Source organism: Hyaena hyaena, unplaced genomic scaffold (genome assembly GCF_003009895.1).
Source record: "Hyaena hyaena isolate Hyena2069 unplaced genomic scaffold, ASM300989v1 scaffold_462, whole genome shotgun sequence".
NCBI lineage: Eukaryota > Metazoa > Chordata > Mammalia > Carnivora > Hyaenidae > Hyaena > Hyaena hyaena.
In genome coordinates this window covers 562,599-586,959 of record NW_024081092.1, presented here as the reverse complement: position 1 = coordinate 586,959, position 24,361 = coordinate 562,599, and the positions used below count along the sequence as shown (strand labels likewise).

The 24,361-nt window shown below is 36.5% G+C and overlaps 1 protein-coding gene across 1 annotated transcript in view; it reads left to right on the top strand.

Moving 5' to 3' along the window:
* TYR (tyrosinase) overlaps window positions 1–24,361 on the top strand; it is a 96,980-nt gene that overhangs the window by 62,339 nt on the left and 10,280 nt on the right. The window lies entirely within an intron of this gene.

Genomic DNA, 24,361 nt, shown 5'->3' with positions numbered 1-24,361 from the left:
TCTATATACTAGGTGAATGAACTATTCCCTGCTCCAATGGCATGGTGTTTTATCAGAACCTCATAGTAGGTTCTGATATACCAGAGTGTATTAACAGATTTGTCACTCCATAGTGGTAGTATCTAAGTCAGCATTTGTGAAAAGGAAAGCTGTATCACTGAATCCATGCCTAGCCTCTATCTCTGTCATTATGGTTACTTTGCACATGGGTTTAGGGAGCAAACACTTTTGCAACCTGGGAAAGAGGCTGAATGTTATCAACATAATGTATCAACTTGTCCACCTTATTATCAATAATGTATGGGTCTGTGAGACATTTGGATCTGCATGTGGCTCTGTGAGACAGTAGCTTAATAACTACCACATGTTCTAAATATAGAATTTTATTATTCTAATTGCGTCTATTTTCCATCAACTATAAATCCCCTCAGAAGACTCCTCCCTTAAGAATTCTTTCTATGGAGAAAGGTAAGGCAAGTAAGTTATTTTTGAAAATATCTTTTACTTCCTCTCTGATCGACAAATCCCAAAGATTTTGGTATATAATGATTAATCATGAAGCTCCATCCTATTTGCATACTAATTACAAAGAAACCCTCTAACTACAAAGAAGGGAAGTATGCATCCTTTGAGAGGGAGTTAAGGTACCATAATTCAAGGCACTGAGAGTTAAAGACAAAGTATATTCACCTATTCCTTAACTATGGACAATCAAGATATTCTAAGTGGAATCATTGGGAATGTGCCCCATTCCAAGGGGCCTTTATGGAAACTCTTATCTTTTCCTTTGAAATTCTCCATCAGCTTCTCCTTCCCTCTCAAACAAATAAGCTTCTAGTAACCCTTCAAACTCCAGCTCAATCATTGCAGCTTCTCATTTTCCTTCCCTTCAGTCAAAGCTGATCACATACTCCTTTTTTACTTTCTTTTACTTATCTCTGTCGTAGTGTCTATTAAAATTACACGTTCATGCCCAGATTGTGGCACTTTTAAGTGCAGGGACTAGTATTTCTGAAGTCTTTATGTGCAAGAATCAGTGTGGCCACTCAGAAATATTTGCTGAATTTTGAATAGGGATTTTGAGTTTGGGGATTAACAATGACCCTTGACTTCAATGATAATGTGCCAAATACAAGACTTCTATTCCATGCCAAGGTTGATCAAATACTATTAGCTGTCATTTAAAAGGATAGTCTGTTTGGAAACTAAAATTGCCCACTCAAACAAGTTTACTTTGGGATAAACATCCTACTGTCAGAGAAGTTTTATTTTGGCATGTAGGGACTCAATTCTAGGTCTTCACAAATAGGTTAATAAGATAGTAACCCAGGTCAAGGAAACATGGCAGAAAGGAGTTACTGGAATGGACAAAAATGGCCAGTCCATAATCAATGAGGACTTAAGTATTGTCATGGTAGACTATCAATCCTTCCTACTGAGATCACAATTAATCCTCAAAACTGGAACAAGCCTGAGCTTGCAGTGGAAATTAGGCAAAATGTAGGTGAAAAGGGCTTGCAGAGGCTGGAAAAATAGGTCAGTGCTTATTTACCTTGTTTATAATTAAGAACAAAAACACTGCTTCTCTTAAATCCCCCCAATATCCACCCATTTATATTTTGCTTTTCTTTATTTGTTTGTTTGTTTGTTCACTGTCTAGATCATAGTTTCATGGGACTTTTTCCCACTATATTCTGTGATGCGCGTCATCAAAGGTACCGGAAGAGGTGACACTTAAATCCTCATTCTTTAAAAATCTAATACCTAACTTTAAAATTGCTTCATTTTTCACACTGAAGCACCCCCAACCCATTTCATTGCTTTTCCATTTTTCACATTTTCCTTTGGCCATATGTTTGGCAATGGAAGATTTTCCTTATTTTTCTCTTAAAAATGATTTACTATATCCATCAGACTTCTAGCAAAGAAATCAATTTTCTTTTTTGTTCTTATTTGATTTGATACAGACAGCCAATATGAAGACACAGTTTTTCCTCTTCAGTGCCTTCAAGATATCAGATGGCATAATCCCTCAAGTTATAGGGGCACCTGGGTGGCTCAGTTAGCTAAGTGGCCAACTTCAGTTCAGGTCATGATCTCAGTTCATGGGTTCAGGCCCCACATCAGACTGTGTGCTGACAGCTCAGAGCCTGGAGCCTGCTTCAGATTCTGTGTCTCCTCTCTCTCTGCTCCTCCCCTGCTTGTACTCTGTCTCTTGAAAATAAATAAACATTAAAAAAGATAATAATAATTCCTCAAGTAATAAATACTAAAATAAATAAAAACAAAAACACAATTTATCTACGTTCAGGTAGAACCCATCTGAGAAGATTTTTTTACCTTTCACCATAGCAACCAATATGCACCTCATTACCACAATGCCAAACCTTCAAAATGAATTAATCAACATAAAATCAATACTGTAGAAGCAATTAGAGAAATCTCTTAGGATTTTTGTTTTCATCAAAAAACAACTGCACATTGTTAATTTTATCTGGAACATGGAATGTATTATTTTTTAAAAATCAATGAGGCTGTCCTACTTAGCTTGGGATACTTAATACACTCTGCTCAGTGTCCTTCTTGCTTTTTAAATTGGAATTGACAGAATAGGTAATCTACTATGAAACTGATTCTCAATCTTTGCTGTATAAGTTCTCGGGATGCTTTTTTTTTTAATGTTTGTTTGTTTGTTTTTTTAAAGCACAAGTGGGGGGTGTGGAGCAAAGAGAGAGGAAAGAGAAAATCCCAAGCAGGTTCTACACTGTCAACACAGAGTCCAATGAGGGGCTGACCTCATGAACCTTGAGATCATGATCTAAGCTAAAATCAAGTGTTGGATGCTTAACCGACTGAGTCACCCAGGTGCCTCAGTTGGCTTTTCAAAAATATCCAGGTACAGGCACCAGACACAGAACTTCCTATTTAATAAATGTAGAGGCCTGGGACTCCATATGTTAATGGATTGAGAACCACTGTGTTCATGCTCACAATGAGTAGTCTAGAATTAGCAACATGTATATAACCACAGATGTGTTAAAAGGGAATCCTAAAAATACAGATATCAATCAATTTATAGCATTCTTTTAAGCTCTTTTATACACAGCTAGACTTCTTTTTTTCAAGCTTAGCACCTCTCTTTTCATACTGAAAGTCAAATTCTGCCATGTTATGAAGGATACGTGACTAGGACACTAGTATCTTGCCTAGCTTTTTTAAACTTCCTTTTCCAAGAGGGCTGACACTACTTAAACCTCTATCACTGATAAAGAAATGTCAAGGGGGGGAGTGGGGATGGGCATGGAGGAGGGCACTTTGGGGATGAGCACTGAGTGTTATGTGGAAACTAATTTGACAATAAACTATTTGTAAAAAAAAAAAAAAAAAAAAGAAAGAAATGTCAAGCAGACTACCAAAAACTGTACTACTTAAAACTACCTAGAACTCAGCACCCTTCTGTCCCTGAACCATAGATTTCACATAAAATTAGGCTCTTCTATAAAAACTATTTGTAAATACCACCAGATATGACAACGCTAAAGTATTTCATGTAGCTAGATTTGGGGCCAGGGGATGTCATTCATATGAAGAGTTTGAGTTGAAATAGGACCAAGGAATGAGTTTTCAAGATCTATGATTTTGAGTAAGCCAAAGTCAAACCAGAGTCCATTACATCTTTTTGAATGCTTGTGTTTAGATTTCTGGATTCCCTGTTCAGGCGTTTACCTACCTAAGGCCAGGACAATTTCCTAGACTCACCTTACCTGTGACTCTACATCTTTGTCAACTGTCATTCTATTAATCTCTCAACATGTCTGCTGGTCAAACCTCAATGAATATTAAGGGAAGTGCTTGGAACTTCTTGAAGTATATTTCACTACTGTAATACTGAACCTCTCCTAATGTTAATTAAAAGCAATTTTCATTACTTAAACCTATTACCCTTTTGCTACAAGATCATGGATGTATTGCATTGATTTTTGGATGTCAAACCAACCTTGAATTCTTGGAATAAATCCCACTTTGTTATTGTATATAATTCTTTTTATATGTTTTGGTTTAGTAGAATTTTGTTGAGTATTTTAAATTTATATTTACAATGAATGAAAAGAAAAAAAGGAAATATATTCCATACAAAAATGAAGGAAAAATAGTCAATTGAAACTGTGCCCAAGGGAGTCTAGATGTAATTTCTAGACAAATACCTTAACCAACTTTTTAAATATGTGAAATGAGTTAAAAGATACCATGCATACAAAACTAAAGGAAAGTATGAGAATGGTATCTTACTAAATAGACAATATGAATAAAGAAATAGAAATTAAGAAGAATCAAATAGAAATTTGGAGTTGGAAACTTGGAGGTGAAATGTATAATAACTGAAATAAAATATTAATGAGAAGGGCTTAGCAGATTTGCGCCAGCTAAATAATCATTAAACTTGAAGATCATACAATTGAGATTAATCAGTTTGAAAAACAAAGAGAAAATGGAGTGCCTGAGTGGCTCAGTCGGTTAATTGCCTGACTTCTGCTCAGGTCATGGTCTCAGTTTGGGAGTTTGAGCTCCACATCAGTCTCCATGCTGATAAAGAAGAGCCTGCTTGGGACTCTCTCTCTCTCTGCCCTTCCCTCACTTGCATACACTCCCCTCTCTCAAAATAAATAAATAAATAAACTTAAAAAAAAGAAAAACAGAGAGAAAAAGAAAGATTAACAATAAAACCTAAGGGACTAGGGAACACAATCAAAGATATCAACAAGTGAATAATAGAAGCCTCAGAAACAGAAGAGAGAAGGGAAAAGAAACAGTATTTGAGAAAAAAATAGCCAAAAACCTCCAGAATGTGATGAAAATCACTAATTTATATCTACAAGAATCTCAACAAACTCAGAGTAATGTAAATGCAAAAAGATCCACCAACATCATAGTAAAAGTACTAAAAGCCTAAGGCAAGTAAAACATCTAGAAAAAGCAAGAGAAGTGACCTATCTGATAAAAATGATCCCCAATGAAATTAAAGATTGACTTCCCATCAGAAACTATGAAAGCCAGAAAACAAAGGATTCACATATTCAAACTACTGGGGGAAAATTTATGAATCAAGAATTCTATGTCCAGCAAAATAATCCTTCACAAATGAAAGGGAGGGACACCTGGGTGGCTCAGTTGGATAAGCATCCAACTTCAGCTCAGGTCATGATCTCATACTCTATGATTTCAAGCCCTGCATCAGGCTCTGTACTGATGGCTCAGAGCCTGGAGCTTGCTTCAGATTCTGTCCTCCTTTCTCTCTGCTCCTCCCCACTAGTGCTCTGTCTCTTTCTCTCTCAAAAATAAAATAAAAACATCTAAAAAAAGAAATGGAAATTAAAGCATTTCCCTATGAACAAAAACTAAGGAATTGCATTGCTAGTAGACTTTCCCTACAATGATGCTAAAGGGAGTCAGGCTGATAAAAAAGGACATGACTCAGTGACTTAAATCTACCTGAAGAAATAAAGAACATTGGGAAATATATCAAAATAAGTAAATATAAATATTTTTTCAATTTGTAACTTCTCTTTTATATCTGATTAAAAGAAAAATGCATAAAGCAATTATTATAAATCTAGCTGGTGGGCATACTATATATATACATACGTGTGTGTGTGTGTGTATGTGTGTGTGTGTGTGTGTGTGTGTGTGTGTGTGTGTAGTCTGAGACAATACCAAAAGATGAGGGGATGCTCTACAGGAGCAAATACTTTATGTAATATTAAAATTAAGTTGGTATTAATTTGAAGTAGATTGTTATAAAATGTCAGTAGTAATCCCCAGGGCAATCATTAAGAAAATAACATAAGACAGTATAGTAAAAGAAATGACAAAGGAATTAAAAGCTTAACTAGAAAATATATTCATTATAAGAGAGGTTGGCAATGAAATAATTGAGAAACAAAAAAGACATAAGACATCTATAGAAAAAAATAGCAAACTGGCAGGAGTAAGGACTTCCTTATCAGTAATTACGTTAAATGTAAATAGATTCAGTTCCCTAATTAAAGGCAGAATGTAGCTAACTGGATTTTTTAAAAAAATGACCTCAACAAGTATTGTCTAAAAGAAACCCACTGTAAATACACAGACACAAATAGCAGAACTTATTTTTAAGCAGAACTTAAAAATAAAAGGAAGGAAAAGAATTCACACACGCAGTACTCAAAAGAGATCTGGAATAGCTCTATTAATATCAGACCAAAAAGAAAAAAAGACTTTAAAGAAAAATTATTAGTAGATACAAAAGAAGACATAATATAACTATAAAAGGATCAACCAATCAAGAAGATATGACAATTATAAATATATATGTACCTAAGAACAGAGTACAAAACTCATGAAGCAGAAAATACATGAAGCAAAAACTGACAGAACTGAAGGGAGAAATATACAATTTAACTCTAATGGATAGTTAATACCCCACTTTCAATAATGGACAGAATAACTAAACCAAACATCAGAGAAGAATAGAAGATTTTAATAATACTATTTACCAATGAGACCTAGCAGACGTATATTGAACCCAATAGCAGAAAATATACATTCTTCCCCAGTGCACATGGAACATTCTCCAGTATCATCACATGTTAGATCGTAACATGAGTCTTAAAACTTCTAAAAGATAAAGTAACAAAATGTCTGATCTCTAACCACAATAAGAAGAAATAAAAAGTCAATAATAGAGATTTGGAAATGTTATAAGTATATGGAAATTTAGTCACACACTTCTAAATAACCACTGGGTTAAAGAAAAATTCACAAGAGAAATTAGACAATACTTAAAACAAAACAGAAGCTCCTGAGTGGCTCAGTTGGTTAACCATCTGACTCTTGATTTCAGCTAGGTCATGATCTCATGGTTTGTGGGATCAAGCCCTGCATCAGGCTCTATTCTGACAGCTCAGAGTCTTGGATTCTCTCTCTGCCCTTTCCCCACTTGTTTTCTCTTCTTCCCCTCTCAAAATAAATATTTTAAAAAAATTAAAAACACAAAAAATATGGGATGCAAAAAAATGGTGCTTTATGGTTGTAAACCACACATTAAAAAATAAGAATTGTCTCAAATTAATAACCCAATCACCAACATTAGAAATTAGAAAAGGAAGAGCAAACTAAACCCAAATAAGGAGGAAGAAATAATAAAATTAGACTGGAAATAGAAATAGGAATTAGTACTATAGGGAATAAGAAAACTATGGAGAAAATCAATAAAAACAAAAATTGATTTTTGGAAAGATCAACAGAAATGACAATGCTTTAATTAAACTGGCCAATAAAAAAAGAAATAAGACTCAAATTACCAAATTCAGGAGTGAAAGAGTAGCACCTCGTGGCTCAGTTGGTTAAGCATCTGACTCTTGATTTCAGTTCAGATCATGATCTCACAGTTGGTAAGTTTGAGACCAAGATCGGGCTCTGCACTGACAACATGGAATCTGCTTGGGATTCTCTCTCTCCCTCTCTCTCTGCCCCTCCTCTGCTTACATAGTCTCTCTTTCTCTCAAAATAAATAAGCTTTCAAACATAATAATAAAAAATAAGATCAGGAATGAAAGACGACATTACTACTGAATTTGTAGAGGGGAAAAAAAGATTATGAAGGAACACTATGAACAACTGTAGAGCAACAAATCAGCATTCTAGATGAAATGGACAAATTCCTAGAAACACATAAATCACCAAAACTAACCCAAGAAGAAATAGAAAATGTGAACAGATCCTATAACAAATAAAACATTAAGATAGTAATTTTTAAAAATCTGGCCATCTAAGTAGTTTTACTAGTTAAGCATTGAACTTTTGGCTTTGGTCATGATTTCATGGTTCATGGGATCAAGTCTCACATGTGGCTCTGAGCTGACAGTGCGTAGCCTGCTTGGGATTCTCTCTGTCCTTTTCTCTTTGCCCTTCCCCACTGGTGCATATGCTCTCTCTCTCTCTCAAAATAAATAAATAAACATTTTTAAAATGTTAAACTAAAAATAAATCCAACAAAGAAAGCTCCGGGATAAAATGGCTTAACTCATGAATTCTACCAAGCATTTAAAGAAGAACTAAACCAATCAAAGTCTTCCAAAAACTAAAATATGAAGAAAAATTTCCTAACTTATTCTCTGAGGCCAGTATTACCCTGATAGCAAAGCCAGACAAAGCAATCGCAGAAAAAAAAATTGCAGAATTATTATCATCATCATCATCATCATCATTTTACAGAGAGAGCACCACTGGAGGAGAGGCGCCAAGGAAGAGAGAGAGAAAATCTTAAGAATCTTATGCAGGTTTTGATTCCACAACCCTGGGATCATACTCTGAACTGTAATCAAGTGTCAGATACTCAACTGATTAAGCCACCCAGGCACCTCAAAACTGCAGAATTATATCCTTTACAAATATAAATTTAAAAAATCCTCAATAAAATCCTGGAAAATAAAGTCCAACACTATAGACTATGACCACACAGGATTTATTCCAGAGATGCAAGGTTAGTCCAACATATTAATACAATATAAGTAGAAAAACATGATCATTTCAATAGATGCAGGAAAAGCCAACATTCTTTCATGAAAAAATAAACACTTATGAAACTAGGAATAAAGGGAAACTTTCTCAATTTGATGATGGAGATCTATGAAAAAGTACACTTAACGGTTAAAATCTGAAACCATTTCCCCTAAGTTTGGGAACAAGACAAGTTTGTTTGTTCTTGCCACTTCTATTTAGCATTATACTGGCAGTTTTAGCCGAAAGAGAGAGAGAGACAGAGAGAGAAAGAAAGAAAGAAAAGAAAAAAAGAGAAAGAGGAAGAAAGAAAGAGAGAGAAAGAGAGAGAGAGAGAGGAAGGAAGGAAAGAAGGGAGGAAGGAAGGAAGGAAGGAAGGAAGGAAGGAAGGAAGGAAGGAAGGAAGGAAGGAAGGAAGGAAGGAAGGAAGAAAAGAAAATTGTCCAAACTGGGAAGGAAGTAAAACTACCTGTATATGCAGATGGCATGATCTTTTATATAGAAAACCATAAAGAATCTACAATAAAAGAAAAAAAGGTGGGAGTAGACCTAATAAAAGAGTTCAGCAAAGTTGCAGTATACAAATTCAACATACAAGATTATAGTTTATTTCTATATACTAGCATAAGCAGTCTGATAATGAAATTAAGAAAATAATTCCATTGTCAGTAGCATCAGAAAGAATATAATACTTAGGAATAAATTTAAACAAAGAAGTGCAAGACCTGTACACTGCAAACTAGAAAACCTTGTTGGATGAAATTAAGGAAAATGTGTATAAACAGAGAGTTATCCCTATTCATGAACTGGAAGATTTATTGTTAACATATCAGCAGTCTCCAAATGAATCAACAGATTCAAAGCAATCTGTCATGTGAGAAGTGAAAGAGCCATGATTCAAATGCCAGAGTGTATGATGCTGTGTGAAGTAGGTCAGACAGAGAAAGACACATACCATAAGATCTCACTCATATGGGGAATCTATAAAACAAAATAAATGAACAGGAAAACCAACAAACAGGCCAAAAACCAGAAGCAGACTCCTAAATACAAAGAACAAACTAGTGGTGGCCAGAGGGGAGGGGGCTGCGGAGATGGCCTAAATAGGTAAAGGGGATTAAGAGGTGAAAATTTTCAGTTATAAAACAGAAGATTTTCTTGAATAAACATTTCTTCATTTAAAAATTTCCAGAAATTTTAAACTGTTGAGATTATTATTATTTATTTTTCATAATGTTTTCCAGTTATATTTGTTTTGTGAACCAGGTCCATGGAGCCTCTCCCACTGCCCCTCAAGCAGTGGAAATACAGAACCCTTTTATTTTTTTAATTAAACGATGGTACTTCAATATGTCAAACAGATACAGGTAGAACTGCTCTTACTGTGAATGAGCCCATCTGTATGGCAAGGCCTAGAACACACTGCCATGACTCCAGGCTACCCATTGACCAACTCCTGGTTAAATGACAGCATTCTTTCAGGTCCTAATATGTGTCAGATTTAATATGTGCATAATATGTGACTTCTACATCTAAGAAGCCTTATCTCTCCTTTCTCAGGAAAAGCCCTTTTTCCAAAGGCCATTTTCTTTCTATTGCTTTGAGAAAACATTCGAGTACATTTTCCCCTCTCTTCTTTCTCATGAGTCCCCAGTAAATGATATTTATGTGTTCAGTGCATATTTTTTTGAGCTTCACTGATCTCTACATCAGTTTTGAGTGCAAGCTCATTAATGAGGTAATCAAATCTCTGAGAAATTCTTTTATTTTTGAGTGATGAGATCTAGTAATATTTTCTTAATAGCTAGAGATTCTCAAACATTTTGGACACAAAGAAAATGATAAAACTTCATTGACACAGGAAGCTCAACTTTAAAAGAGAACAAGGAAATCCTAAGAATTTGGGACATGAGGGATAAATGGAATTACTAATCTTCACTATCTAGGAGTGTATAAGCGGTTCAGACATGAAATTCATTCCTCTGGCCTTTGAAAAGAAGAGAGGGATTGTCAGCTGGGCCCAAGGAAGAGTTTGCAAATATGGCTGCCATGGCTGTTCTGTCCTTCAGAATTCCTCTCTGTCTCTCTCTGTCTCTCTCTCTGTCTCTCTCTCTCTCTCTGCCATGTGGCTGTAGATTGGAATGATCTCCACGGCTTCTGTTTACCTTGATGTTCCCTAACAGCATCCTTCTCACTTCTTGAATTTTACTTCTAATCACTTGGGGGTAAACAGGTAAAAAGTGATAACAAATTGGAACATTTTGAGATATCCCAAAGTTCTCACTGTTGTAAACTCCTTGGTTTCTATCCCCAACTCTTCCTGAGATGGTATGTGGTTTGCCCCTTTGATATTCTACCCTCAGTTGTTCATTGTTTCAGAAGGGGTTTTATTAGTGTCTCACCTTTTTATAGATCTTTCCTTAGCACAGAATACATGGATTCTTCCTTTTGTACTTACTCTCTTCCCTTAACAAAGACCCAATACAAACAGAGTAACAGATTTCTCCTTTGCCTAAAGTGGCAATTTATATTTTTGACCAGACTTGGTGACACTCTGATTACTGATCTTTGTAAGAAATACATTTGTCAATTTTTCCCAATTGAATAGAAAACTAGAGGAGTAGAAAAGAGACTTGGAAATAATGGTAGATAAAGATTTTTGGCTACAGAAAGAATAAAAGGGGTTAGATGGGTGTATAACTATTACTTTAGAGAAACATACACAGAAAATAATCCTTTTTTTTTCAGTTCTTGATTCTTTTCATGGGCTCCTTCCTTCTACCAGTCAGAATTATTTGTCGTGATTAAGATGTCAGGTTTTCAGCTTCAGTTGAATTTGCTTTCTGAAGGATGTTTTACATTATCTTCTTTGTTCATTAGGCTAGACTTGAACATATTATAATTTTTCTCATCTAAATTTCCAATGATATCACTCTTATTGCTCCATAAATTATTTGTGTATTTGTGTTCTGTATGTTTCTATAATTGTACATCATAAATATTCTTAGGCATGCATGGAATATTTGCTGTTCACTGGAAAGAAGCATTTGAACTCATACTGAATTTTTCTTCTGCCAGATGGCATTCCCGGTGTTCAAACATTTGTGACCTTCTTTGCTTTCTTGTTTCATTTACAGATATTACCTTCAGTTTCTCTTACATTGTGAGTATAGGCCCTTGTTACTTAGCTGCCCAGCATGCCTTGTTGGTCCCTTGCCTCTAATCTCTCCAAAAAAATCCATCCTGGGCAACACTTTCATATATGTCTCTCTGTGTACAACTATTTTCTCATGTCATTCACCTTTTCAAATGGCAGCAGTGACTCTGACTACATATGCAATAAATTCAAATGCCTTATGCTAATACCCAGAGATTTTTGCTATTTTGTTCCCGTCTGTCCATTGTTCTCACTATGCCCCCCCCACTTTTTTTTTGGTTATCAATATGCACCAAATGAATGTATTGTTTTTCCCATTAAGTGTTGTTCTGGAAAAGAGCTAGAGACCCAAGAGATATACAGTCCAGGTGTGAATATTGAAGAATTGGCTCATGTCCTATTAGCTCAAAGATGAAGAATGAGGTTCTTAGTGGTTTTTATTAACAAGGACTCATAGAACATACAAGGAAAATAAAAGATATCCTATACCAGTGGACAAGTGGTGAGAATTGATTAACAGAATTATGGTCTTTGTGCAGCTGAGAATGCAGGGGATCTCTAGGCCATGAGGTAGGTTATTAGGTGAAAAAATAATTCCATAACGTCTCTGAATTTCCATCAAACAATATTAATTCCTTGGGAGGCTGAAAGCATTAGGGGTGCATCTGAAGGGCCAGATGCAAAAATAGTAGTATTAATCCTTTTGTCTGGAGGAAAGAACTTTCAATACAAATAAAGGAGTCTCTATCTGTGCAGGTAATAGATGTGTGGTTTATTCTCCATTGCAACCCTCAGAAGCAGGTAAAATCTATCATGATTGGGGTAAAGTAGTGAGGCTGTTATCAGAAGTAGATGCCTATGGCCTAGAGACATGGTATTAAAAGCTCAATTTAGAGAGAACATTGGAAACCACAGAGTAGTGTCTCGTGCTCATGACAACAATGTTGGATTAGTCAAGTGGTACTTACACTAATTTTGCCTACCTTGAACTTGGTTTACTGTTCTTGCCATTAATAATTACTTTTATTCTATAATACTTAAAGACACATGTCCATATCAGATAAAGGTCCTAGAGCCTAGGCTAAAGTAAAAATACTGTATATATATATATATATACACACACACATATATATATGTGTGTGTGTATATATATAGTATTCACTCACAATTTTCCAATATTCCTTTTCTTTTCATCACTAAATTAGAAAATGGGCAAATCATGCAGGTTCACTCTGTTTGCAAAACATGCAACTGGAAGAACCTGTTATCTTGGAAAGTGCCAAGTGCAGCAAGCCTGAATTTGATTCCGGCTGTTACATTTATTAACCAAATGAATTGAAGAAAGTTATTGAAACTCCTGCTTTTTGTTTGCTCAGATTTTGTGTGTTTTCATGTGAATACTGTGGTGAGGCAATGTTTCACTAAGGTCAGGAACCCGTACTGTAGTGAGGTTGCCTGGGTTGGAAACCCTGTTCTGCCACCTGCCACCTACTAGGTGTGTAACCCCAGGCATGAGTCTTATCCTCCTCATGCTTTAGTTTTCCCATCTGTGGAACAGGCATAACTGAGGAACTGAACATTCTTCATAGGATTGTTTTGTGAATTAAATGAGTTCCTATATGAGGGGTACCTGGCATATAGTAAGTGTTGCATAAGCTAATTCCCATGACTGCTGCTATTATTAATCCTCTCTAGCAGTATTGTTGGAGAAATAATATGTTTATTAAAATCATCACCATTATACCAGATATGTAACTACTTAATAAATGGGAATGAATGCCTTAGAAGCATCACTGTAACGAAGAATAGTAGGAAGTAATGGAAAAGCTGATGTGAAATGAAGAGAAATTCTGTAAGAAATAGGGGCAGCATAGCTCTTTTAAGAAGTCATAGCTGTCTGCATAAACAGAAGTTGTCGTATGCACTGTGGTCCACCGATACATTATGATCTCCAGTAGATGGAAATCATATATCTTGACTTATTGTTATTTAGTATAATGTATAATAATACACATATCCACTATAATATTTCTAAAATTCAAATTCAATCATGGTCATTCCTTACCTAAAGTGCTGAGGTAGCAAGTTGACTCTCAGGATCAATCCAAACTGTTTCTAACTACTCCTATGCTGTGGGCAGGAATTTCACAACCTGACCCTTCTCACCTTTCTGGTCTCACTCCCTATTAATCCTGAACCACTCTGCATTCTGCTCCCACACACCGAAAAGCCATTTTCAGTTTTCAATTACGTCAGGTCCCAGGCTCCCTGGGGGTCTCTGCTTTGAATGCAAAGCCTCTAGGGTCATCTACTCATCCAGTTTAAATACCATCCCTGCTGTGAAGCTTTCCTGGACTCCCAACAGTTCCTTGTTCCTGTTGCAAGCAGGTAGGTTTTATACACATGCCTCCAACAGCATCATTCACATTGCTTTGAAATTTTATGTGTCTCTTGTACCCCAATGTTCATAGCAGCACTCTCCACAATAGCTAAAACATGGAAAGAGCCTAAGTGTCCATCAACAGACGAATGGATCAAGAAGATGTGGTTTATACCATGGAATACTACATGGCAATGAGAAACAATGATATCTGGCCATGTGTAGCAACATGGATGGACCTTGAGGGTGTTATGCTGAGCGAAATAAGTCAGGCAGAGAAGGACAAATACCATATGTTTGCACGTATAGGAGGATTAGGAGGAACTTGACGGAGGACCAAGGGGGAGAAGAAGGGCGGAAATGGTGGGGGAAAGGGAGAGAGGCAAACCATGAGAGACTCTTGAATGCTGACAAAAACTGAGGACTGATGGGGGGGGGGGGGAGGGGGGGATGGGCATGAAGGAGGGCACTTTGGGGATGAGCACTGAGTGTTATGTAGAAACTAATTTGACAATAAACTATTTAAAAAAAAAAAAAAAAAAAATAAATAAATAAATAAAATAAAATAAAATGTTCCTATGGAAAAAAAAAAAAAGAAAAAAAAGAAATTTTATGTGTCTCTTTATTACGACACGGAGTAAGATCCATGAGGATAGGGATCATTCTGATCCATCGTCCTTGGAGCTTGTACCCACAAGCAGTGGGTACAAAATATTAATATTAATACAATATAAATATTAATACAACAATTATAATACAATATTTAATGAATAAATAAATAGGCAATTTAGTGAAGGGGCAAAGGAAGTTGGAACGTCACCAATTCCCTGGGAAGGGCGCTGAGAATCTGGAGGTCAATTAGTAATACCTACTGAAAGCCAAACGAAAAGCCCCAGCCCCTGTGTGGGAGCGCTGGCCCTTTCAGGAACCACTCTGAGCAGCTGTGTCCTGTGAGTGCCGCCTGGCTCATTCAATTTGGGTGTAACTTCCTCCTAAGGCAGTGGCTCTCAGTCCCGGATGCACAGTAGAGTCACATGGGGGAGCATGGCAGCTTGCTTTTAATCCTCTCTCAAAACCGTTCATAGGGTTTTTGTCACCTAATGACACCCCTAAATGTATGGAAAAAGGAAAAAACAACCTGCGGAACTGCCTTTCTTAGACTTCTAGTTTTTTTATTCTTTTTGGTTCATTATCACCAATATTTTGGTTCTTACACAAAAATCCCTTCAAATTTCATCATTCACTTAAGTGAGTTTAATCTGTTTTTCACTCCCTTACGCATGCCCCAAGAACTTGTCTGCCCTTTCCTCAACTAAGCTAAGAAGCTGTGGCGCATGCATTTAAAATTATAGTCAACTGCGGTTGGCTCTGGTTGAATTTCTTAGCTGTGGAACAGGCTTTCCATTTCCAGCTATACATCACTGACAATCTATGCTCTTAAAGTGTCTGTTTCTTTCAAAAGTGTGATTTTTCAGTAAAACTTTCCAAATACTCCTTCAATGAGTTCTATCATTAGGGGGTTGCATGAAAAAAAGAATCTCTGGGATACTGTTATTTCAAACCCAGAAAGAGGCTCCAAGACTTTAATAGGGACCTCAGTGTAGGCAAGTCATGTACCTATTACCTGGTAACTTTCTTTGAGCCTCCAGAGTCAGCCATTGTATGCATTAATTAAACATGGTTATGTCCATTCCTTGCTTTCTCATAGATTTCAAAATAACACCCAGATTTTTTACCTTTCTTAATATGCAGGAAGGCCCTATATATAGTTTTGGTTTAGCTACATGTACCCACATTCATCCTTCCTTCCAGCCCTTTTGAACTACTTGCAAGGCCCAAAAGCATATTCCCATTTCTTCAGGCTTGTGCTTTATTCTTTCCTAAAGTACCCTTTTCCCATTTATTATTTTGCCCAGGCTTGTGCTATTTTTTTTTCAAAATTTAGATACAAGTGTCACCTAAAATGACTTACCCAAAAGCACCATGATGGTTAGTTTTATGTGTCAAGTTGACTAGACCACAGTGTTTTTAAAGATGGTGTTTTTAAAGATGATATTAATATTTACATTGGTAGACTTTGAGAAAAGCATATTACCCTCCATGAGGTGGGTAGGCCTCATTCAAGTAAGTTGAAGGCCTTCACAAGAAAAAAATGACCTCCCCGAGCAAGAATAAATTGTGCTAGTACTTGGACTTTAACTAAAATTGGCTTTGGACTTTAACTGTGTCTCTTTCCTCAGTCTCTGGCCTGCTTGCTTACCCTGCAGATTTTAGATTTGCCAAGTTTCTACAATCATATGAGACTCTCTCTCTCTGTTAATCTATCTTCCTCTCTCTCTATTTTTCTCTGTGTTCCTCTGTCTCTCTTTCTCTCTGAGTTTATGTACACACACACACACACACACACACACACACACTATTGGTTCTGATTTTCTGGGGAACTCTAATACATCACCCATTCTCTTCCGAATTACATGTTATTTCCTCTTCTTTGTTCTCCCAAGATGTTAATGGCCCTGTTTCTCCCATGTTACTCCAACCATACTGTGCGGATTGATTAGAGTGCAACTCTTCTGTAGATGAGACTCCCCATTTCACTTTATATTCCAGCAACCTAACATGATGATAAGTATATGCTAGACACTGTGCTAACTGATGTGGATCAGTGAACAGCACCACCTACAGAAACATCCAACTCAAAACCATTAGCATCTCGGGGCGCCCGGGTGGCGTAGTCGGTTAAGCGTCCGACTTTCGCTCGGGTCATGATCTCGCGGTTCGTGGGTTCGAGCCCCGCGTCGGGCTCTGTGCTGACTGCCAGCTCAGAGCCTGGAGCCTGTTTCAGTCTGTGACTCCCTCTCTCTCTGACCCTCCCCTGCTCACGCTGTCTCTCTCTCTCTCTCTCCTAGAAATAAATAAAACCATTAAAAAAAAAAAAAAAAAACCATTAGCATCTCTGAGATTCCTCCTTTTCTCAGTTCCAACATCTAACCACTAAATAAATGATTCTTAACATATTTAATTCACATTCTCTTTGAGATTTTGATTTTAAAAAACTGGACTCTCTCATACAATTTCCACTAAATTTCACATATTTTTGAACTACATCAACCCAGCCAGCTTGCTGGATAGGCGCTATGATGGACATTTAGTGTACAATGATCAATAAGACAACATCATTGCTCTCAGTGACTTTCTCCACATACTGTTAGAGAGTGACACATAATCAAATAACTACAATTTAATAAATGTAATAATCAAAGGAGAGAAACATTAAGACTGGTGAATGCTTTCAGAGAAGTAGCATTTGACCTAAGTCTTGAAGGAGCAAAAGATGTAGTAGACAATAAAAGTTTAAGGAAACAGGAAATCCTTAGAGGGAGACCTCAGAAACAAAGTAATTATAGTTTTAATATCAATAGCAGCAATACTTCTCTAAATCATTCAAAGTGGCTTTGCATATTTTAACATATTTAATACTTACAAGAATCACTTTAGGTGAATGCTGTTATCTACTGGTTTGCCAGGACTGCCATACCATAGAAGTACCACAGGATGGGTGCATTTTCCCCTCACTAGACTGGGATTTTGATGGGCCAGCTTGAGGCATCTCAAGCAGTGGTTCTCACAGTGTGATGATCTGTCCTGACCTTCCAGAAAGATGACTCTTGAGAAAAATGACACTAGATTCTCTTTTTTATTGTCTCAAACTATAACAACTTCACTTATTAACACAAGCTGATGGTCTCTCAATTTATATTTCCAGAGTAAATATTACTCTGAAATATCCAGCAGTCTACCTGACATCTCCTTTGGAAAGTTTCAAAAGTATACGCAAGAACAGTACATCAAAAATCATAATACTAACATTCCTTCCTCATGCCACATCTGCCCAGTTGACTACATCTTTGGGAATATAAAAGTGTTTTGTCCTGGGGCACCTGGGTGGCTCAATAGGTTAAGTGTCTGACTCTTGACTTCAGCTCAGGTCATGATCTCACAGTTCATGAGATCAAGCCCCGCATCAAGCTCTCCACTGACAGTATGGAGACTGCTTTGGATGCCCTCTCTCCCTGTCTCTCTGCCCCTCCCCTTCTTGCTCTCTCTCTCTCTCTCAAAACAAATAAATAAACATTAAACAAATTTTACAAGTATTCTCTCCTGCAGAATAAGCCAGAAAACTTGGAGTCTTCTATGATACCTCATATCTCAGTTGTGCTGCTTGGCTAGTCAGTCACATACCACCTTACCACCTTTTTGCCTGCACATCGTTTTCTCTGTGATTTCTTCATTCCTTGCGCCCTGCACATCAACTCATACTATCCTTTAGCCCCTTCTCCACAATGCAATCTGTGTAATCTTTAAAAAAAAACAAAAACAAAAGAAAAACAGGAGGGCTCCTGGGCGGCTCAGCCTATTAAGAGACTGACTTCAGCTCAGGTCACGATCTCATGGTTCACCAGTATGAGCCCTGCATCAGGTTCTGTGCTGACCGCTCAGAGCCTGGAGCCTGCTTCAGATTCTGTGTCTTCCTCTCTTTCTGCTCCTCCCCCACTCACATTCTGTCTTTCCATGTCTCTTAAAAATGAATAAACATTAAAAACATTTTTTAATGATAATCTGTTCATGTTCTACCTACCACACACATATACATTAAACAGTGACTTCCTGCTGTTCATAGGAAAAAACTACAAATATTTCTCACATGCCTTCCACTGTTCTTCATCATTTGCTCCCCATTTACCACTTTAGCCTGATCTCAAACTATTTTCTCCCTGCTCTCCATAGACATATCAGTCAGTTAGTGCCTTGGACCTGCTATGTACTTCTCATCAAAAGCCCTTGGCAAATCCCCTTCTAGTCTTCAGAAACAGTCCACCATTTCTCTATGTGCATTCTTCAGCTCTTGGTTAACAGACTATCAAAGATTTTCCCAGAGACTGCAGTCCAGATGAGGTCTCCCCATTAAATCTTAGTACCGTGTGGCCTTCTTCATACTATTTGCCTGTCGGTAATTATAGATTTAGTTTTGAAATTACTAGTTAATATCCGTCTCCACACCTAGACTCTAAGTACCACAGGATGGGGAACTTCACCCAAGGTAACTTGGGGAATTTTATACCCTGCACAGAGCCAGTTTATTATAGATGCTCAGAATATACATATTATCTATTTCTAAAATAGATGAATAAATGAATGAAAAAGTGTTCTGTTATACAGGTACATGTTCCTTTTTTGTCGCTGTGGTGGTGGTACTAAAACAAATCTGTTCCTAAATATCCATTTACATTAGGCCTTTCTTATTTTTTTTTTTTTTTAAACAAAATAAACTCTTGGGACACCTGGGTGGCTCAGTCAATTGGCATCCAACTTCGGCTCAGGTCATGATCTCACAGTTTGTGAGTTTGAGCCCCATGTCAGGCTCTGTGCTGGCAGCTCAGAGCCTGGAACCTGCTTCAAATTCTGTGTCTCCCCCTTTCTCTGCCCCTCCCGTGCTCATGCTCTGTCTCTCTCCTTCTCTCAATAATAAATAAAAACATTAAAAATTTTTTAAGAATTAAAAAATAAACTCTTATTTTAGAATAGTTTTCTACTTAAGTTCAAATATACTCCACATCTATTTTCCTCTATTTTCAATATATTAAATTAGTATTGAACATTTGACACAATTAGTGAAATATTAACCAAAGTCCACACTTTATTAAATAGATTACTTAATAGTGGGGCGCCTGGGTGGCTTAGTCGGTTAAGCGTCCAACTTTCGCTTAGGTCATGATCTCGCGGTTCATGGGTTCGAGCCCCACATCGGGCTCTGTGCTGACTGCCAGCTCAGAGCCTGGAGCCTATTTCAGAGTCTGTATCTCCCTCTCTCTCTGACCCTCCCCTGCTCACGCTCTCTCTCTCTTTCTCTCTCTCTTAGAAAATAAAAAAAAATAAAGATTACTTACTAGTTATTTAATATATATATTTTTTTGTTTCAGGATCCCATGTAGGATACCACATTATATTTAATCATCATGTCTCTTAGGCTCCTCTTGGGTATGTCAGGCTTTCAAACTTCCCTTTTTTTTTTTTTGTATTTTTATGTTCAGTCTATTAGAGGTCTACTGATAGCTAAAATACACTTTCAGTTGTATTACATGACTTGTAAACATATATTTCATGTTTATCACAAGAACATTTTGCAGGTACATTAGATAACTATTATACAAACTGACTTAAGGAGTTATATGCCACCTGTATTATGTATTCAGAGTATCTATGTTAATTAATTGAAATTCTTCTGCATGGTAGACTTAAGTATTTCCCCTTTATTTATTCTTTAATTTGTATCATCATGGACTCAACTATATTTATTACATACCTATATAAAATAAATTAGGTTATAACCTAATAGTACTTTATTTATTCTATTGCTCAAATTTTTCCATCTTTGGCCATTGCAAGTGATATCCATGGGATCCTCTGGTTCCTTTTATTGAAGAATATTTCTTCTGCTCTATTCACTTTTTCTGTTATTCAAATTGCATTCATGTTACCTCTTTGAAATTATCCCACAGCTCTTGATTTTTTTCATTTTTTTTTCACTTTGCATTCTAGTTTGGGAATTTTTTATCTTCAAGACAAGATTCTTGTCTCAGAGATGTCAGATCCATTGGTGAGCACATTAAAAGGCATTCTTCATTTCTGTTACGCTGTTTTTTTATTTCTAACAGTCCTTTGAGTCTTTCTTAGGGTCTTTCCACCTGTCGGCTTTACTATCCTGTTCTTGCACGTAGTTAATTTGTCTTGTTAGAGCCTTTAATATATTATTGATAACTATTTAAATTCCCTATGTGATAATTCCAATCTATCTCATATTCAGTTAGGGTTTACTTTGCTTTGATTGCTTTGTCTTTTTAGACTTATTTTCTCACCTTTTGGTATGCCTTGTAAGTTTTTACTGAAAGTCACATATATTTTATTGAGTGATAGGAACTGAGGTAGATAGGCTTTTAAGGTAGGATTTGTGCTTGTGCTAATCTGGCAAGGAGTTGGGCAGTGTTTAATTGGAGCTGTAGGTGCTGGAGGCTTCAAATTTCCATAGGTCTTTGTTTTTGTCCTCACTCTTGACTTTGGGCTTTCCTGTATACTATTCCTTAGATATTGTCTGCCTTGTAACTCTTTTAGCGTCATGATACTGGAGCTCTGTTGATTCATGGGAGAGTATTAAGGTGGGAGGGGACATTGTGTTCTAAAATATACTGATTAAATTTCAGTCTTTTATGTGGCCAGTGTCTTGGGGCTGTCTCCGATGGAATAGCTTTCCTTTCCCTCTAGCTCCTACTTTTGTGGTTATGGCATTCCCAATTTATTTCCTTGAAACCCTGACCAGTGTGGCCTATGCTTTATTTCCCCTAAGTGAGACAGAAAAGCTGGAATCTCCTTCCTCTGGCTGGGATAAGCCTCTGGTCATCATTTCCTTCTGAATTAAACAGGTTTTTGATGGAGAAGGCTGAAAGCTTATTTCATAATGGTACTTCTCTGCAGTCATCTCTGCAGTTTTAGGGGTGACAGTTTGTCCTGTGACTTCATTCTCTCATAGCCTAAGAAAAGTTGTGGATTTTCCATTTATCTAACTTTTTCTTGCTGTGAGGATGGGAGTGCCCAGGATTTTTACATGTTAGGCTTGACACCAGAGATCTCATGTTACTTTTAAACATAAAACATGTCCCTTATTTGCATCTGCGATTATCTTTACCTTTTTCTAATTCTAGAAAACTGTCTCGATACAGTTTATATAAATCTTTGGTAGGAAGATAAGTTCTTCTGATAATGACAGTGTGATTATCTAGGTGAAGCATCAGAATTCCAATGTGAGTCATTTTAGACATGGTTTGACAAAGTTACCTGAAGATGAGCACCACCGATGAAGAATTTAATCAAGATTAATACTTTCATTTTAAAAGGTTGATAAGGTGGGTGAGCACATTAATGGTTTTATCCATTAAATGTTTTGGTGCTAAGAATTGATGTCCTTGTCTTACCTAGTAAAGAATTTTTATTTCTTGGCAGAAAAAAAAGATTATTTATAAGCTGAACTACAGTAGTAATTTTTCTCAATTGACAAAAGGCAGAATTTTTGCCTCAGGTCCTTATCTGGTAGCTCATTGTATATTGGGCTCTTTCACAATCAAAGTTTAATAGGTATGGGTGAGAGATTAATTGTATCAGAAAGCCTCCTTCTCATTAAAAAAAATAGATTTGCCAGTTGAAAAGCAGCTAAACATTGTTTAAGCATGTTTAAATATTGTTTAAACATTAAATATTGCTTAATACAAATAAAATACCTTTTATTTTTATTATTTTTTAATGTTTTAATTTTTTCTGAGAGAGAGAGAGAGACACCGCATGAACAGGGGAGGGTCAGAGAGAGAGGGAGACACAGAATCTGAAGCAGGCTCCAGGCTCTGAGCTAGCTGTCAGCACAGAACCCGAAGCGGGACTCAAACCCACAAACTGCGAGATCATGACCTGAGCCAAAGTCGGACGCTTAACCGACTGAGCAAGCCAGGTGCCCCATATAATACCTTTTAAAACATTATAATACAATTCTCTTTTTTGTTAAAATAAATACGCAGTTATGCATATTTTATAAACTAGATATAACAAAATATGAAGCAATTATGTGAAGTGTTTTCTCCTTTCATTTTTGCCCATTTATATTTTCTGAATTGTATATAATGAATAAGTACTACTTTCATGCAAAGAAAAAACTGCAGAAGTTAAAACAGAAAAAAAAACCTAATTAATAAAATTGGTCTTGAATAGAATTTGGGCTTTATTTGTTAAGCCAGTTCCTAATTTCTTTAGCTGAGAAGGCACACACAGAAAAGCCAATCTTCCCGTATCTTCTCCTTTTTCATTCTTGCCTGTCAGAACCATAACCCTTCAAAAGACCTGGCTCAAATGTACATGGCGTTGGCATTTCTATTACACTAGGTCTCAGGTCTCTTGCTAATTGTAAAGTTCTTCCAGTATAAAGTTAATAATGAGGAGGAGGGAGAAGAGGAAGAAGGGGATGAAGATGATGATCATTTCCACTTACCATTTGTTAAGCACTTAAATATACATCTTACTGATGTTATACTAATTAATCCATAAATATTATTCCCATTCACAGATGAAGAAAAGGGAAATAAACAGGTTAAGAAATTTTCACAAATTTCCCTTGTCACAACCCATGGAACTCACTTTTTCATGTGGGCTCTTGTTTCTCCAAACTTTGACACATAATAAGTACTCTGTAAACTTATTTAGTAGTTGAGCTATTTAGAGAGCACTTGGTATTTGTGAACCAAATTTTCAGTATTTATCATGGCCTGCAGATCCCTCTGTTAATTCACAATTAGAAGCCAACTTTAATCACAACTAGCATTTGAAGTCCAGAATCTCTAAGCAAATAGAATTGTTTTCCATTGTGGAAAAAAAACTGCCATTCTATATCATTGTTCTGTACTGTGCTTCAAAATGTTTTTCCAAATTTTTGTTTGTTGAAGTATTGTCACTTTCCTTTTTAGACACCATCACTGTGACAATGCAATAACTTTGTATCTCCTGGCATAAGTTTTATAGCTAAGTAACGATAGCTTACTTACTTAGTACTTTCATAAATATTATCACATTGGATAATCCCTTTGGAAATAGGGCAGATATTACTGCTTTCATTTAAGGATGAAGAGACTAGATCTCCAAAAACTTTAGTGATTTGCTTAGAGTCATACAGCTTTTAAAGCACAGAGCTAGGCCTCATGGGGAGTTCTCTGACTTTAGGTCTTGTGTTCTTCCCTCTATTGTATAGCTTGATAATAAAAAGCCTTTCTCTTTGTCATTTGTTTAATGATACACTATAAATTCTTCGATAGCTTGAGTTTCTACTTTATTCTTACTCAATCTTTTAATCTCTTAATTGTTTATCTTTTGTTCCAGTCAGAATTTTTAATTGCACACAACAGAGACTAACTGGCTGATTTAAACAGAAAAAGAATTTGCTGAGAAGATATTGGATAATTCAGGAAATCATGGAAAAGGAGGTTCAGAAATGAGTGGGAACAAGGGAGGAGGGAGTAGCAGTGAAGAGATCTGCTAAAACCATGCTATAGATCACAGGATATTCCTTTGCTGGTACTTCTGGTCTCACAAGCCCTAAAAATTGGATGTTGTTATCACAATTGCCTTTGCCCACTACCAGAAATGTTTTTCATTGTCCTTGCTTCTATATGTCACTATCTGTTTCAAAGTCTTGG